The sequence below is a fragment of the Carassius carassius genome, chromosome 11 (genome assembly GCF_963082965.1).
Source record: "Carassius carassius chromosome 11, fCarCar2.1, whole genome shotgun sequence".
NCBI classification, from domain to species: domain Eukaryota; kingdom Metazoa; phylum Chordata; class Actinopteri; order Cypriniformes; family Cyprinidae; genus Carassius; species Carassius carassius.
Genome location: NC_081765.1, coordinates 11,871,256 through 11,889,840, shown reverse-complemented (window position 1 = coordinate 11,889,840; position 18,585 = coordinate 11,871,256). Strand labels below are relative to the sequence as shown.

The following is an 18,585-nucleotide window of genomic DNA, read 5'->3' as shown; positions in this document are numbered from 1 at the left end:
CGATTCAACCGAACACTGCTAGGCATGTTAGGAACCTTGAGAGAAAAGGATAAAAATCACTGGCGTGATTATGTAAAACCCCTAACTCATGCCTATAATTGCACCAAGAACGAGGTTACTGGCTTCAGTCCGTATGAGTTGCTGTTTTGGCGCCAGCCAAGGTTACCAGTAGATATTGCCTTTAGCTTACCTGTAAAAGATGGTGCTCCTAGATCTCACTCCCAGTATGTGAGAAACCTGAAAGCATGCCTTGAGGAGAGTTATCAGATCGCCATCAGGAATTCACAAAAGGTTGCTGAGAGAAACAAACGTCGCTTTGACAAAGCAGTAAGAGAATCAACGCTAGAGGAAGGTGACCAAGTATTAGTAAGGAACTTGCGGTTGAGAAACAAACATAAGCTTGCAGATAAGTGGGAGCCCACTATGTACAAAGTTCTGAAAAAGATGGGCAACTTACCTGTGTACACAGTACACCCACTGAACGGAGATGGTCCCAGTCGCACCTTACATAGGGATCTCCTACTCCCTTGTGGTGATTTAATCGAAACAGAGGAAACGGAACGGCCCGAACCAAAGGCCCATCGGCCAAGAACTAGGCATAGTCAAACTCAGCCACTTGAAGAGCACTCGGAGTCTGAGGATGATTCACCCTTTTGTCCTACCCAGCGGTCTGTCATTCCTGAGGATAGGTTCTTTCAAGTGTATGAAGTTCCCAAGAGGCAGCAAACCACTTTAACTCCAGCCACAGGGGGTAACAATTTACCAGTCATGCCAATGACCTTCTCAAACTCCCAGCCTCAGGATGAGCCTATTGAAGGCAGTCCCCCTGAGTCACCTGCAGAACCTGATGGGACACCTCCTGAGATGATTGAAGGAAATGAGCCAGAGATTAGGGATGAGCAAACTGCTACCGGAAATGATTTAACTTCACCGGGCGTGACGAATGTAATTCCAGCGGTTATTGAGTATGACAGTGATGTTTCTCCTGTTAGTCTAGAGGACCCTGGAAATGGAGAAGCTGTTGTTGAAGTTCAACAAAACGAGTTGCCTCAAACACAAACCTCTGAGACAACTGAAAACACAGAGAAAAGTGAAACTATTTAGGATGGAGAAACAGATGACCCTACACGCAAATCTGAGAGGTCACGGCGGCCACCAGACCGGTTCCAGTACATTCAATTGGGGAAACCCTTAATATCCCTTGCACAGAGTCTTTTAGAGAGCTTTAACCAAGCACTTGACATCGTTGGGGGTAATGATAGTTTCCAAAGGGACCCCATATCCAAGCATGAAGGGACCCATGCAGAGTCAAGGGGGGAGGGTGTAACCCATATGAAACATAGGGCTACTAAACCCATATATGTTGTTTAGAGGTGTAGTTCTATGTTTTGCCCACCAGAGGGTGCAATTCATTAGAGAGTCATAAACAGAGTGTATCAGGATTGGTAGAGAGTGCTACGCGTAGTTTTCATGTTTTGGTAGATCTCTTCCTGAAAACGCGTGTAAGCTGTGAACAATTGCTGGTATGTAACGCAACATAATAGTGTGAAACTTTGATTATATACACGTATATACACTGATAAGCTCCTTTATTAGTAGAGCATCAACTGTGAGCATGAGAGGAGCAGCCTCAGTCGGGTTGTTGCTGTTTGAAACTCCGGTGAGATTAAACATTTATTTTGCTAGCCTGTTGCTAACCTCAGTGAGCAGAAAAAAATCCCTGTAAAGTCCAGATACTAAACATAAAAACCAATCGGGGTTATAAGACATGTTGTCTAACGTTTCAGTGTACTTTGGTGCATATTGTATCATTGTATTTATGCTCTCAAAAGATCGTTAGCTAATCACTAACCATTAATCATTGATGGCTAAGTGCCAAGTTAATAGTTTGCATTGTATTAATGAGGATTTATAGCTTGGTTGAAGTGGTTGAAACTAAAGTGCAATACATTCATTTTTGTTGGTATTAGAACATTTAGTTAATGGAGTTAAATACTAATGGCACACTAATGATTTGTAGCCAACTACAGTGTTTGATTTGGTTTATTACAATGTTAAATGTGTTAGCACTGATAATTTAATTCAATTCATGTTGAAAAGTGTTAATATTAAAATGTGTGTTACCCTAAAAAGCAGCTAAGGAAAAAGGATGTTACATATAAATTTGATGATAAATAATTAATTTGTCAATGTTAAGTGCAAATTGTGTTGTATAGAAGTTCATGTATTTAGTGCTAAAATACCAGTTGCCATTACATGTGGTAATTCATTTCACAGTAAGCAAGGTATGTCTTTAGCCATTGGTCATACACTGTAAAATGCACTAAATGACAGAAATAAGTTAATGAGATCTCATGTTGGAAATGGAGGAATAGAACAGAATAACTTACTACTTTACACTGCTTGTGTAGGTTGGTTTTTTTGTTATTTTGATCACTACGAAAGAAATAGACGAATCAAAGATGGCGAGCCCAGCCCAGAGTGACGGTGGATGGTCGTGAGAACGGTGTGGCCAGCCGTGGGACCAGCCACCGAGGACGTCGGACTAGTTTCGTTCAGACAGGATACAGATAAGAATACACTTACGCTATTAACTCTACCCGGGTAGTAGTACTGAACTTATACACACACACAAAAGGACCAGGAACTGAACTCTGAACTCAATTTCATACTCCTCAACTTAAAGGAGCATTGAGCTGAAGTGTCAGCTCACACGGACATTTTCTTTTCTTTTATTACTGAAAGCTCTGTTTTTGTTTTATTTTACCTTCATTCTTGGTACATTATAGTACTGTGATCATTGTTGTGTTTCCAGATGCAATAAACCTGTCAACTGTTCAACTCAATACTAACTCTTTTGTGAGTCACTCAAGGCAGACCACACCTCGGACCTAGATAGATGTCAGTTGCCCTGTTCTGGTATTGGTTAGCACTAGGGGGCGCTACATTACCCTTGGGAGATATCATCAGGAAACATGGTGTTAGCTTTCACTGTTATGCTGATGATACTCAGCTCTATATTTCTTCGCAGCCCGGTGAAACACACCAATTTGAAAAACTAATGGATTGCATAGTCGATATAAAAAACTGGATGACGAGTAATTTTTTACTGATAAATTCTGAAAAAACAGAGGTGTTAATTATAGGACCTAAAAACTCCACTTGTAATAACCTAGAACACTGTCTAAGACTTGATGGTTGCTCTGTCAATTCTTCGTCATCAGTTAGGAACCTAGGTGTGCTATTTGATCGCAATCTTTCCTTAGAAAGCCACGTTTCTAGCATTTGTAAAACTGCATTTTTCCATCTCAAAAATATATCTAAATTACGGCCTATGCTCTCAATGTCAAATGCAGAAATGTTAATCCATGCATTTATGACCTCAAGGTTAGATTATTGTAATGCTTTATTGGGTGGTTGTTCTGCACGCTTAGTAAACAAACTACAGCTAGTCCAAAATGCAGCAGCAAGAGTTCTTACTAGAACCAGGAAGTATGACCATATTAGCCCGGTCCTGTCAACACTGCACTGGCTCCCTATCAAGCATCGCATAGATTTTAAAATATTGCTTATTACTTATAAAGCCCTGAATGGTTTAGCACCTCAGTATTTGAATGAGCTCCTTTTACATTATAATCCTCTATGTCCGCTACGTTCTCAAAACTCAGGCAATTTGATAATACCTAGAATATCAAAATCAACTGCAGGCGGCAGATCCTTTCCCTATTTGGCGCCCAAACTCTGGAATAACCTACCTAACATTGTTCGGGAGGCAGACACACTCTTGCAGTTTAAATCTAGATTAAAGACCCATCTCTTTAACCTGGCAAACACATAACATACTAATATGCTTTTATTATCCAAATCCGTTAAAGGATTTTTAGGCTGCATTAATTAGGTAAACCGAAACCGGAAACACTTCCCATAACACCCTATGTACTTGCTACATCATTAGAAGAATGGCATCTATGCTAATATTTGTCTGTTTCTCTCTTGTTCCGAGGTCACCGTGGCCACCAGATCCAGTCTGTGTCCAGATCAGTGGGTCACTGCAGTCACCCGGATCCAGTACGTATCCAGACCAGATGCTGGATCAGCACCTAGAAAGGACCTCTACATCCCTGAAAGACAGCGGAGACCAGGACAACTAGAGCCCCAGATACAGATCCCCTGTAAAGACCTTGTCTCAGAGGAGCACCAGGACAAGACCACAGGAAACAGATGATTCTTCTGCACAATCTGACTTTGCTGCAGCCTGGAATTGAACTACTGGTTTCGTCTGGTTAGAGGAGAACTGGCCCCCCAACTGAGCCTGGTTTCTCCCAAGGTTTTTTTCTCCATTCTGTCACCGATGGAGTTTCGGTTCCTTGCCGCTGTCGCCTCTGGCTTGCTTAGTTGGGGACACTTCATCTACAGCGATATCGTTGACTTGATTGCAAATAAATGCACAGACACTATTTAACTGAACAGAGATGACATAACTGAATCCAATGATGAACTGCCTTTAACTATCATTTTTGCATTATTGACACTGTTTTCCTAATGAATGTTGTTCAATTGCTTTGACGCAATGTATTTTGTTTAAAGCGCTATATAAATAAAGGTGACTTTGACTTTGACTTTGACTAGCATATAGATAGTTCAAAAGCTTGTGCAGACACAAACAAAGCTCTGAATGTGTGCGGTGGAGCTTAGATTTCTCTGGCGCATGTCACTGTGCTTTAAGTAAGACATGCATCATCAGCAAGTGTGTGTTTGCGTATGAAAAGAAGAGAAAGTGAAAATGTGGAGTGCTGTACTATCCTTCCGCTGAGAGAGGAACAGTACAGCACCACGTGTATTCCTAGAGGCCCTTGTTCTCCTGAAATCTCCACCGTCCTTGTGAGGCTGCTACTGCACACACACAAGAACAAAACCCATCAGTCACAATATTAAGAAGTCAGACGGCACATCATAAACCTGTGTAAACTCACTGTCTCCTGGCCCTCAGATCTCACACACGAACTGCCGTACATGTCTGGGTTAGTCAGCTCTCTAGTATATGCTCTTGTTTTCCAACATACCCTGCTGAAATAGTTTCCATGTTGCCTGCCTTTTCTGACTAATTTTCAAATGTTCCTCTTTTTTTCCCTGTTTTCCCCTTTTTCAGCAGTTAATGTTCTTGGCATGTGGTGTGATGATATAGTGGGAGTGTAAGTGGGATAACTGTGGACAGAACGGTCTGTTGTACTGATGCACCGATCATTCACCTTTAATCTACAACTAATAGCTCTTCATGGTGGAATATTTGCAGTCATATGTGAGTGAGTGCATTGAGACACTGCAGGAGCTGGATGGAAACGTGAAAGAAAGAAATACAGACTGAGACCGACCGATAATGGATTTGAAGTAAACATGACACACATAAGTCTGGAAGCTACGGTGCCCGTAAAGTGACATGTTCGGTTAACTTAGTTTTGTCGTGGCTACGAAATAATAACTCGTGGGAAAGTGATAATATGTCGTGGCCACAGGATATTAATTTGTGGGAACATCATATTAACTCGTGGGAACATCATATTACTGTATGTCGTGGCCACGAGATCATTTTGTCGAGGTAACGACATTTTTATGTCGTGGCCTCGAGATGCTATGTTGAGGGAACAACATCCATTTCTCGTGGCCACGACTTCTGTCTATCTTGTACCCTTATACTTTTTGTATTCGAATAAAACAAAAATAACGACTTTATTCAACAATTCCTTTGTCAACAGTCTCCTCTGTGTCTCTCCAGATCACCGTATGCTGCGTATGCTCTTCTGTATCAGCTTTGTGGCGCAGCTGATACAGAAGAGCATACGCAGCATATGGTGATATGGAGACTGATGGCAGATGGACTATTCTGATGATGCTTTTCATACTTTTCTGGACCTTGACAGTGTAACTTACTTGGCAGTCTATGGGACAGTCACAAGCCTCCCAATTTTCATTCAAAATATCTTAAATTGTTTTCCAAACACAAACAAAGTTTTACCTGCATGGAACTACATTGGGGTAAGTGATTAATGTCAAAATTTTCATTTTGGGGTGGAGTATCCCTTTAAAAATTTCTGAGACTTAATGATCACCCCTGAAATAACTTCAAATACAACAAATGCTCAAATTCAAGGCTAAACTCTTAGAGGGGATTCATTTCACTTTGAATAGTCAAGAGAACTTGAACATCGAGAAGGGAAAAACAAACAAATATTTCTTTTTTTTTTTTAATGAGAAGTGCTGGGACACAGTACTATTCTTAAAATGAAGTATGTGTCATTATGCCTGAGGGACAGTACATGAAAACCCTGCCACTGATTACAAGGTCATGAGGAACAAATACAACACACTCCAGCAATCAAAGAGAACAACACTGTTAGAATAACCCCAATGTCTTCATTTACTGTGGCCAAATACACAACTGTTTCAAAGTTTGGGGTCGGCAGGTTTTTTATTTTATTTATTTTTTTATGTTTTTTGAAGAAGACACTTATGCTTACAAAGGCTACATTTATTTGATCAGAAATACAGTGAAAATAGTATTATAGGGAAATACTATTTCAGTTTAAAATCTATCTGATTAGATTTTAAAATATAATTTATTCCTGACATATCAAAGCTGAATTCACAGAATCATTACTCCAGTCTTCAGTGTCACATGAATCTTTAGAAATCATTCTGATATGCTGATGTGGTGCTGAAGAAACATTAATTATTGTTATCAAAGCTGAAAACAGTTGTGGTGCTCTTATGATATTGTTGAAGAGATTATGGGTCATTTGTTTTCAGGAATCTTTAAAATGATCAGTTGTATTGTTATAATGCCGGTGCCCAAGTTATCTGCATTGATTTCCAGTCTGGTGTGAGTGAGCATGAGGTGGTAAAATAAAACACTGCAATTTAAAGATGCGTGGAGAGTCTCTCTTTTCCTGAAGCCTTAAGCTTCAGCACTCCCAAACAGGCATGTACAGGTAGTCCAATAATTTACCCGTGTGTGAGGTCTTAATGACTGCACCACACACACACACAAACATAAATACTCCCTTCTCTGGGCTCCTGTTTGACTTGAATTCTTTCATGTTTCCTGAGGTATGTAGTGCAGATTGTGTCTGACTGTGTGTGAGAGTCTATTTGGAGAAAGAGCTGAGACTGTTGAGATGCTAATGCAGGAGAGAGCTCTGAGGACCCAACACTGATAAGCTACCCCAGCAAAGACTCTGTCTGAGAGCAAGAGAGAGAGCAATAGAGCGAGAGAGACGGGGTTTAAACACAATCACCATGCGATGGAAACCACAAACAACAACAACAAAGACGGGGAAAAAACGGTGGTAAGTATGAGTAAATCCTATGAAGTGCAGTCTCATCAACTCACCAGAAGTTTTGTTAATCAAGGCCGGCTCAAATAAGACATTTCAAAGAGAATCGGCTCCTTGAGGAGGGGCCAAGGAGCCCCAAAATAATTAGGCTGGCTTTAATTGGGGGGGGGGGGGTCTTTCAGCACCCTTCCATCTAGCACTCCCAATTTCACTCTCCACTTCTAACTCATTCCAAAATGTTGTTACATACTCCACATTATGCATTAATTCATTAATGAATTTTATAGGTTGGAGTGAACACAGTATTTCCACTTTTTCTAATGGCTCTAAAGAAAATGTGTTCCTTTTTCATCTACTAATAAGTGACTGATGGGGCTCAACTCAAAATGAAATAATAATAATAATACATAAATAAATGAATAAATAAATAATCTGTTTAATAAGTATACATATAACAGTTAAACACACAATTAAAATATACATTTTAAAGCCTCACAGACGCCAAACTTTTAAATGTTAACAAATATATATATATATATATATATATATATATATATATATATATATATATATATATATATATATATATATAAAAATTCAAATGTATATATATATACAGGGGCGAAAATCTCATCTAAATGTTGGGGGGGACAATAAACATAACATTTCTCACGAGCAAGTTTTGAAGGGGACACCAATAAAACAGGCAAAATTGTACTTAAGGATATGTATACAGAGAGGAAAGCCTTACTATTGCATGGAGACCGTTCCATTATCCTTCTTCTCAAAGTTTCTTTCTGGTTCAATGAAAAAGTTGACTAAATTGATGAAAACATTCTTCAAAACTTCAAAACATTTTTTTTTTGCAATGTTTTTGAAGTTGTTTACACAATCAAGCCACCAAAATACAATGGAGTTTGAACTTAACTTCAACTTTTATTTATTCATATAGCACATTTAATAGCAATGTTGTTGCTTCACAGTTATAATTAAAACATGCATATATAAAAACATTTGCCATGGTTAGCAAAATGAAGGCATACACACTCTTAGACATACACCCTCACACAACTGTATAGTGAGATCGGTATAGACTTGAAAGAGAGGGGAAAAAACAAAAAATTATTATTTATTACGTCAATGACTGATTTGTTCAAAAAGTGGATTCATTCAGTTAGGAAACACCTCCTCAGTGTGTTTCTCAAAGACGCAATTAGTGCTGTTACTGCTGTAGCTTAGTTTTGAACTTTTTTCGTTGGTGAAATAGTGCTTAAACAGGCAATATGGTGCCTAAAATGCACTTAATAATAACTTCTTGTTCATTCAATTTTTATAAAAATCTAAATCAAATTTGTTATGCTAATATCTGGAGAACAACTGCACTCTTACTATGATGTTATATTAGATTAACTATATTAAATGAAATAAACCGACCAGTGGCAGCTCGTGGATTTTAAAATAGAGGAGGCAAACGAATTGTATTGATCTGGGGATCCCTGCCAATTGTTATTATTATTATTTGCTTAACCACTTTAAAATGCCTTTTTGGTGGCTTTTAGTCAGAAACCGTAAAGAAAATATATTCAAAATCGATACTCACTATAAATACTTGGTAAATTATCAGCCCAGCTGCTCCAGGAAACGTTCAAACCATAGACTGTATAAAAACAGGTTCAAACTAATAGCACGTAATTTACGTCTCTATGATGGTTGGTTGATATACCAGAAGGAAGGCTAGCATCCTCTATGATGTTACTTTTCTCAGCATTCCTCAGCGCTGAAGTGACGCTTTAAAAAAAATATGTATTTTAATGTTTCACCATATCAGCAGATTGCAGAATCATGTCATGAGAAACCAGTCATTGTCATGACAGAAATAAATGGCATTTTAAAATATATTCAAATACATATATGTATACACACACACAAACACACACACACACACACACACACACACACACACGTTTGTTTTTGTGAAAAATGGGGACATCCCATAAGCGTAATGGTTTTTATACTGTAGAAACTGTATATTCTATGGCCCTACACCAACCCTACACCTAACCCTAACCCTCACAGGAAACTTGTGCATTTTTACTTTCTCAAAAAAATAACTAATTCTGTATGATTTATAAGCGTTTTGAAAAATGGGGACATGGGTTATGTCCTCATAAGTCACCCTCTCCTTGTAATACCTGTGTCATACTCATGTGATTATACAGAGTTGTGTCCTGATATGTAACAAAAACAAGAGCACACACACACACACACACACACACACGTACATACATACATACAAAAATCCAGTAGACAAAATGAGAGAAATTGAAAATTCCCCATCTCAGCTTCATACAGTGCTTGGTACATTGCATCCTGTGAGTGCCTTCTCTACAAAGGCTACAATTTAACACAGTATTTTTCAAAGCAGCATAATGAGGTTGCCTACCTTTTGGATCAGCTTTACAATAATGCCTACAGGAGCAGCCTTACTAAGATTTGGAACAGAGCTCTTTCGTTCATTACCTCACTTCTACTTTTCCTCTTTGGTTAAACATCCTGCATCAACAGGCAAACAAATGAATGGTGAAGAAAGCCTGCCACACCGTCTAAAGATGAGGACAGTTGATGAAAGCATAGCTGTGAAACAGGAAAGGGGCATTTGAGCAGTTGTCCTCTTCATTTACCTGCTTTCTCTTCCATACAGACAGAAGGTACAAAAAAGAGAGGAATAAAAGAGAGCAAATTACCAAAGCACTCTCGTCTTTTCACTTCTCCTTTTTTAAAATGCTGAGCTTCAGTAGCTTTGCACAAATAAGAGCGCTGGTTCAGATTAACAGTCTCTCTTGTGATTGTGTACGGGACGAGTGTGGTTCTGCCTCACAAGAGTTCCTGGAGAAACATGCGATACTCCTGCGAATGAAGGACTATTTGAATACAGTTGCTGTTTCTTTATGCATCGCCTACTGTGTTGCGGATTCAGAGATGTCTGATGTAGGCTGGAGATGATTGAGTAATGGAAAATGTATGTGAATTGGTGTGAACAAGGCTGTGTGTTTACCTGCGAGTGTTTAACCCAGAGTAAAGCTCCCCTACAGGGTGGAAATAATCCTCCTATTCAGAAGGACTTTAATTCGGCCTCACAATCAGGGATCCAGTCACTCAACAGGGATGCAGAAGCACCGCATGCACAATCATGCTCTCAGTCTCCAGTGGTTAATACTCCAGACTCATAGCATTAAAGGATGACTAACGTTAAACCTACTTACCTTCGGAGTAAATATAGGGGCTGGTAAAAAACGTATTTAAACAGCACTTTGCAAATACAAAGGTTACTTTAGACCAGCACTTTGTCTTAACTGCTACTCATACAGAAATGTACAAAAATATTTTCAACTTAATGTCTACACTATGTACCACATTTGTCCCACACATCTGATTACAGAACAATGTTGATGATAAACACACTAAAAGTGGAGATCCATGGGACAAATTTTTTGAATGCATTATTTGAGCTGTAAAACTGTCTAAATCCTCTTTTACAGATGGGATTGGAGGAATTTCTAATAGGTGGAGTTTTCAGTACAGATCAGTACTTGCATGACATTCCTTTACCAGGATGAGTCTAGGATGCCAAAGATGCTGTCAAAATACATTAAAGTGATAGTTCACACAGAACTAAAAATCCTCCTTATTCACCTTAATCAAAGTATTTCCATACAAAATGACTGGATGGAGACTTGTCAGGCTCCAAATCAGGTCAAAATGAGCACCATAAATGTGGTCCATCAAGGTAGTCACAAACCGGACTAGAAGCACTGCACCAGGTCTACGTCAATTCACAAGTATTGCACACAAAACGCATCATGTTCAATACAAGACAAGAGCAGCCTAAAACTTGGCAAAAGTTCACTTCAATAATTAACAAAGTTGTATCGATGAGTTTGAAGTACAGTGTTTGATAACACTTTGGACTTACTTTTCACTGTTTTTCCCAATTTATATTATAGATTTGAAGAAATTCCACAAAACTCTAAAAATGTGCACTCAAACACAGTGCTTTAAAGATGTGTTGTACAAGATTTGAACTAACAAGTGGCATTTATTGAGATGTGCGTTACAGATTTTAGAGCTATGGCAGGGAGGAAGATAACCGAAACTATTGCATGGCTACAGAAGACTTAAAGCATAAGGCACAAATTGTGTTGACAGCTTTTATAGTATTTATTTGTGTTTTTTCATCCCTTACTATCAAATTCCAATGAATTGAAAAGAACAGTATAAACATTCCACTAAATTTCTACTTTTGACTGAAACATCATGTGGGTGAGTAAACTAGAATTTAAGCAGAATACATATACAGTATATTAGAACTGAATTAGAATATAAATTGTGAATATATATATATATATATATATATATATATATATATACACACAGTACAGTATGGAAGCATATGAGTAGCATTATTCAATTTGGGATGCAATATTCAAAATGACAATGCAATATGTAAAATGACAATGCATTTCTGTATTTACATTTACATTTTCCAATACATTTGTGCAACGTTTGGTGCAAAATGAAAATGAAAATTAAATAACATAATTTTCATTTGCCATTTCATACACCAGTTTGAATATGTAAAATGAATACTAATTTTAATGCTTTATAAGTTGCAAAATTAAAATGAAAATGTATTACAGAAATGATTAGATATGTATAACATGTTCAAGCAAAAACTGTGGCAAAATGATCATTTAAATGCTATTTTTCATAAATGCATTAACACTCACTTCAAGACACTTACGATTGCATTTTCATTCAATGTCCCGCAATGAATGTAGCAAAATTCAATGTGCACATTGAAAATGCATTCCGAGCCGATCACGTCTCCGCCCCCTCCCGACACGTCAATCACTGCTTGAACAAGGCGGGGCTTGCAGAAGGTCACAGACTCAAATCTCAAGAAGAGGATTCAAGTGAGAGAACATGGACAAGACAGTTGGTTTGTGTACGTTTTGATCATTTCGGTTTATGGCTTCAATATTTCATTCGCACTTGTGGGCGGAGCTGAAACACTGCTTTCATCTGATTGGTCGAATCGCTCAACCTTCAACTCGGTCTTTTCATTCTTTCAGGCAGAATAAGAGTCAGTGCGAGTGAAGCACTGTAATGTCTGAAACTACCGCTCACTGTTAATTAGCATAATATTTGAATCAGATGTAGCTGGGCACATAATTCGTGCTCGGTTGAGCGATTCAACCAATCAGATGAAAGCAGCATTTCAGCACCGCCCACAAGTGCAAATGAAATATTGAAGCCATAAACCGAAATTATCAAAACGTACACGGACCAACTGTCTTGTCCATGTTCTCTCACTTCAATCCTTTTCTTGAGATTTGAGTCTCTGACCTTCTGCAAGCCCCGCCTTGTTCACGCAGTGATTGACGTGTCGGGAGGGGGCGGACACGTGATCGGCTCGGAATGCATTTTCAATGTGCACATTGAATTTTGCTACATTCATTGCGGGACATTGAATGAAAATGCAATCGTAAGTGTCTTGACTGTGAGTGTTAATGCATTTAAGAAAAATAGCATTTAAATGATTATTTTGCCACAGTTTTTGCTTGAACATGTTAGACATATCTAATCATTTCTGTAATATATTTTCATTTTAATTTTGCAACTTATAAAGCGTTAAAATTAGTATTCATTTTACATATTAAAAATGGGGTATGAAATGGCAAATGAAAAATATGTAATTTAATTTTCATTTTCATTTTGCACCAAACGTTGCACAAATGTATTGGAAAATGTAAATGTAAATAAAGAAATGCATTGTCATTTTGCATATTACATTCCAAATTGAATAATGCTACCCATATGCTTCCATAGTACAGACCAAAATTTTGGACACACCTTCTCATTCAAAGAGTTTTCTTTATTTTCATGACTATGAAAATTGTAGAGTCACACTGAAGGCATCAAGAGCTATTTGACCAAGAAGGAGAGTGATGGGGTGCTGCGCCAGATGACCTGGCCTCCACAGTCACTGGACCTGAACCCAATCGAGATGGTTTAGGGGTGAGCTGGACCGCAGACTGAAGGCAAAAGGGCCAACAAGTGCTAAGCATCTCTTGGGGAACTCCTTCAAGACTGTTGGAAGACCATTTCAGGTGACTACCTCTTGAAGCTCATCAAGAGAATGCCAAGAGTGCAGTAATCAAAGCAAAAGGTGGCTACTTTGAAGAACCTAGAATATGACATATTTTCAGTTGTTTCACACTTTTTTGTTATGTATATAATTCCATATATAATTCCACATGTGTTAATTCATAGTTTTGATGCCTTCAGTGTGAATCTACAATTTTCATAGTCATGAAAATAAAGAAAACTCTGTGAATGAGAAGGTGTGTCAATTTATATTAGAATTTATATTCTAATTCTGTCATTCTAAATGTCATAAACCCAACACATTCTCATCACTCTTAAAAATAAAGGTTCTTTATCTGTGGTTCCACGGAATCTTTCCATTCCACAATAAGTCATTTTTAGTAGAAAATGGTTATTTAGATTTAGATTAAAATGTTATATTAAATGTTCTTTTAAGAGCTGTTCACTAAAAGCTGCTCTTATTTTGCATTTCTGCAACAATCCCTTTGTGGGACCTTCATTAAGAGTGCAGCGTTTCATAACTATTTTATGTTTTGGAGAACTGATATATAATTCATATGAAGCCATGCTTTTTCATACAAATGTCTTATGCCTCAATGAAAATTATGTTTAGGGGTGGACCTTCATGCTTACTTTTTTTGTATGTTTGTGTACAAATCACATCATGGATTCATATACCAAATCACCACAAAACTGTTCTGTTTTCTTCTGAGATCAGCTGCATAAACCTCCATTGTAACTGAAACAAATATTTATGAATATTCTACAAACCTGCAGGCTAACAAACTTTAAATACCCCAATCTGAAATTTTCTGAGACTCACATTTCGAAGTTGAAGTCTCCTGATTAAGCCGCAGGATGCAACTAAGCTGCTCACTGCCATGCTGTCAGTCAGATGCTTAAGCTCAGAATGGGGCTCTTAGCTCACCTCCCATCACCCTCATCATCATACCACCGTATTTATCTGAGACCGTCACAATGCGGCTCTAATCCACTACGATACTGACCGCTGAGCCCCAGATTACCTGCACCACCTCTTTTCATCACTTCAATTACCTTTCACTTGAGAACAGCTCTTGCTTAATTGATTTAAGAGAGATTGCATGCTTTCTATTAAAAAATCTTAAGCGCCCAGGTATAATCTTGTGGCAGAAACTAATACAAGGCAAATCTTTGATACTGCTGTTTATCTTAGCCGAAATTAAGGCCCCAGAGGAGGCGTGTCTGAAATGTTATCCCGCAGACTGAATCGAGATCAGTTAAGAGGAAACGCAGAGTTAGACACAGGAGTCAGGCTCAATGCCGATGGGGTTAGAGTTTAAGATTTTCTCACTGTCTCTCTGATAAAGCGGATGGTTATCAGTGGGTGTGTGTGTGATTGGCAGAGAGGGTGATGAGAGGATGATGATAAACGGGTGTCAGTGTGAAAGAGGCCCGAGGGGTTGACAGCAGGGAGTCAACAGCACAATGGCACAGCAGATAAGAGCACACAGATGAGTCTGTGGCCCCTCAGAATGACTACACAGAGAAAGACAGACAAGGGAAGGAAGAGAAGGGTAAACAGAGAGATAGAGGGGGGAATAGGAACAAAGGTGGAGAAGTGAAGTGTTTATGAATAAGGGGCAGAATCGGCAGACGCCAGATGATGACGTGATGGGAGATGGAAACACAACAGACAGAGGTGCAAAAAGGCCAAATGAGACACATATACAAAGGAAATATAAAACAGACTGAGGAAAAACTAAGAGACTGAAAAGGAAAAAAAAGATAAAGATAGTGATGATAGGTTCAGACAGACTGATAATAAAAAGATTAAACATTTCAGAACACTGGAGCTCGGCAAATAGGTTTCAAAAGATGGATTTTGAGATTTTAAGTTTTCAAGTGATATATAATTTCTGATGATTTCTAAAGTGTGATAGAGAAAAGGGCAACAAAGAAGACTTTTTTTTGACAGGTCAGAATTCCTGTTATGTTGTAGGTTTTTGGGGGTGCACTGTTGCCATAAATTAATCTAATACTTTTCCTAAATAATTTTTAACAAAAAAATTGCTGAAATAACTATTTAGGAGTCTTAGACCTTTCCAGTGATATATAGTTTGTCATGATTAGATTAGGATTTAATTGCAATATAGTGAAGTAAACATAGGCGGCCCACCGAGGGGCCGGGTGACAGTTAACAGGTTTAAAATCTTACCAACCCTAAACTTTTGAATAGTAGAATACATGTACTTTATATGTAAGTAAAAGTGTTTTACCATGTATCACTGTATTAAAATAAATAAACACGTTCAAAACGTAAATAACAGTGTGGGAAATTTGACATTGTTTTACCATTCTAGCACCTTCAAATAACATCTAAATCTACTTGTTGCATGATGGCCGATATAATCGAAAAGAAAAACAGAAGAAAAAAAAACTAATGTATTTTTCTATTTGTGTTTATTTTCAAGATGAACCTTAAATTTAACAATTCATTCATAATTTAAAACATAAAAAATACGACAGTAAAAATCTAGTGACAACATTGTTGTAGAATGTTTAGCTTTATTGTTGGGTCCCACAGCACACACATTAGTCGTAGCTTACACACACAGCTAATAATACACAAAGTGTAATGACGAAGTAGAGGCAGTCGGATCCATCTGCAGAACTTTATTGAAGCAGGTAACGAAACAAGGATTCACTGATCATAAAACACCAAGGAAACACGAAGCAACATGCAGCGTGGCAAAATAACACTTCTCAAAGAAACAAAGAACTAGGCAGTCCAGATAAAGGGTGGATAATAATTAACAGGTGGATATGATGATGCTGATTGGAAAAACCAGACAGGGCTGGGAACTAATGATAGCAGGGGGGAAAGATGGGAATTGCAGTTCTAGAACTCAGGTGACAAGGAGCGAATGAGAGCGGAGAGAGGTGAATGCGCGCGCTCAGTGACAGGCGCGCGCTCCATGACAGAGTTGAGCCCCCACCCTTCGAGCGGCTCCGGAAGCGAGGACCTGAACGACGGCGGGGTCTTCCACGGGGTCTTGGAGTAGGACGATCTGGGTGAGTCTGATGGTAGGTGGTAAGAAGAGCAGGATCCAGGACGTCCTGAGACCTGACCCAGGAACGTTCTTCAGGGCCATAGCCCTCCCAGTCAATCAAGTATTGCAGTACCCCGCCGCGACGTCTGGAGTACAGGATGTCTCGTACCTGGTACGCCTCCGACCTCAATTGGGGGAGCCTGCACGGAACCGACCCCCTCCTGGACCTCCTCTCTCCTGGGAGCGGCAGCGGGTCTGAAAAGACACATATGGTGGTGAGGTGGGTGAGATTCTATAATGTGCTGGGAGAGCCAAACAAACCGAGACCGGAGTGATCTGCCGAAGAATCTTGAAGGGCCCAATGAAGCGAGGGGATAACTTCTTGCTTGGGAGCCTTAAACGCAGATCACGGGTGGAAAGCCACACCCACTGTCTGGGCCTATACCGAGGACCCTCACGTCTCCTACGATCCGCATGAAGTCGAAAGTGGTGGATGGCACGTCGCAGATGGACATGAGTGGTATTCCAAGTGGCCTCGCTGCGTTGCAACCACGTATCCACCGCAGGAAGGTCTGATGGCTCTCCTGACCATGGGAAGAGAGGGGGTTGGAAACCTAAGACGCATCGGAAGGGCGTTAGACCAGTGGCAGAATTTACCAGGGAATTTTGGGCGTACTCTGCCCAGACCAAGAATCGGTTCCAGTCCTGTTGGTTCTCGTAACAGTATGTCCGCAGAAACCGAATGAGGTCCTGGTTCACCTGTTCAGCCTGACCGTTAGACTGCGGGTGGTATCCGGAGGTGAGGCTGATGTTGATGTTGAGTTTGGAGCATAGTCCCCTCCACACACAGGAAGTGAACTGAGGACCACGGTCGGAGACAATGTCCTCGGGGATGCCAAACAGACGAAATACATGATTGAGAAGTTCCTCCGCAGTCTGCATGGCAGTAGGTAGACCCATAAGGGGGATGAAACGACAGGACTTGGAGAAGCAATCCACGACCGACAGCACTGTGGTAAATCCCTGAGACGGAGGTAAATCTGTTACGAAATCCACAGCGATGTGGGACCACGGGCGTTGAGGAACTGGAAGTGGCTGTAAGAGACCGGCAGGTTTAAGGTGGGAAGATTTGACTGTGTTACAGGTGGGACATTGATGGATAAATTTGATAACATCAGCCCGGAGTGTGGACCACCAGAAGCGGTTGGAGACTAACTGTACAGTAGCAGAGATACCTGGATGTCCCGCGCTGGGTGTGCAGTGAACCCATTGAAGCACCCACTGCACAGGTGCCACGATCAGAGTGGGAGGTAGGATGAGTTCTGGCTTGGTGACTTCGTTGAAATCCTCGAACTGACGAGACAGAGCATCAGCCTTCCCGTTCTTGGACCCAGGTCTGTACGTGATCCTGAAATTGAAACGAGAGAAAAACAGTGACCAGCGAGCCTGACGAGCATTCAACCGTTTGGTGGACCTGATGTAGTCAAGGTTTCGGTGGTCAGTGAGGACGGTGAAAGGTTGACGTGCCCCCTCCAACCAGTGCCTCCATTCCTCCAGGGCAGCCTTCATGGCTAGAAGCTCCCGGTCACCCACATCAAATTGCGCTCCGCCGAGCTTAACTTGCGGGAGTAAAAGGCACAGGGAAACATTCTCGCGGGGTTACCGTGATGTTGGGACAGGATCGCACCCACTCCAGTGTTCGAGGCGTCAACCTCCACGACGAACTCCCTCTCCGGGTCTGGATGATGGAGGATGGGTGTGGCAGTGAATCTCTCCTTCAGCTGATTAAACGCTGCAGTGCACTCAGAAGACCACTGGAAGCGCTTCCCGCCCTGGAGAAGAGATGTGAGAGGAGCCACAATGAGACTGAAGTTACGAATAAACCTCCGATAAAAGTTGGCGAACCCCAGAAATCGCTGTAATTCTTTCACATAAGAAGGTTGAGGCCAGTCCACCACGGCTTTGACCTTGCTGTCATCCATGAGAACCCCCTCAGCGCTGATGACATATCCCAGGAAGGTGATGCGAGTCTGATGAAACTCGCACTTCTGAGT

The 18,585-nt window shown here is 40.1% G+C and overlaps 1 pseudogene; it reads right to left on the bottom strand.

The window, feature by feature from the left end:
* Positions 1-18,585, bottom strand: part of LOC132152577 (partitioning defective 3 homolog B-like) — a 340,755-nt pseudogene that overhangs the window by 250,383 nt on the left and 71,787 nt on the right.